The sequence below is a fragment of the Apaloderma vittatum genome, unplaced genomic scaffold, assembly GCF_000703405.1.
Source record: "Apaloderma vittatum isolate BGI_N311 unplaced genomic scaffold, ASM70340v1 scaffold30307, whole genome shotgun sequence".
NCBI lineage: Eukaryota > Metazoa > Chordata > Aves > Trogoniformes > Trogonidae > Apaloderma > Apaloderma vittatum.
This window is the reverse complement of record NW_009728347.1, coordinates 1-428: the sequence shown is the minus strand read 5'-3', so window position 1 is coordinate 428 and position 428 is coordinate 1.

Sequence of the window (428 nt, the reverse complement as noted above, 5' to 3'; positions counted from 1 at the left end):
TGCTCCGTGTCCGGTCCGTGGACACCACTGAGAAGAGCCTGGCTCCGTCCTCCTGACACTCACCCTTTCCATATTTATAAATGTTAATGAGGTCACCTGTGAAAAATCTAAGTGTGATTCGTGTCAAAAGGTACAGTGTATTGTAAATGTAAGTGTGATTCGTGTAATTGTAAATGTAAGCGTGATTCTGTGAAAAGGCACAGTGTCAAGTGCTGATGCAGCAACTGCAGAGGGGCCTTGACCACAATCTGTAAAGGAGATTGTCTCAGCAACCTTGAAGAATAAAACTTCCTTACCAGGCACAGAAAAACAAACTACAAACATGATGTGTAACGAGCCTGAATGTCAGCCACCACCATATATCGCTTCAGCAAGCTTTGCATAACCTCCTCCAACGACCCCAGAGGAATGAGCAGGCCCCCAGCAAT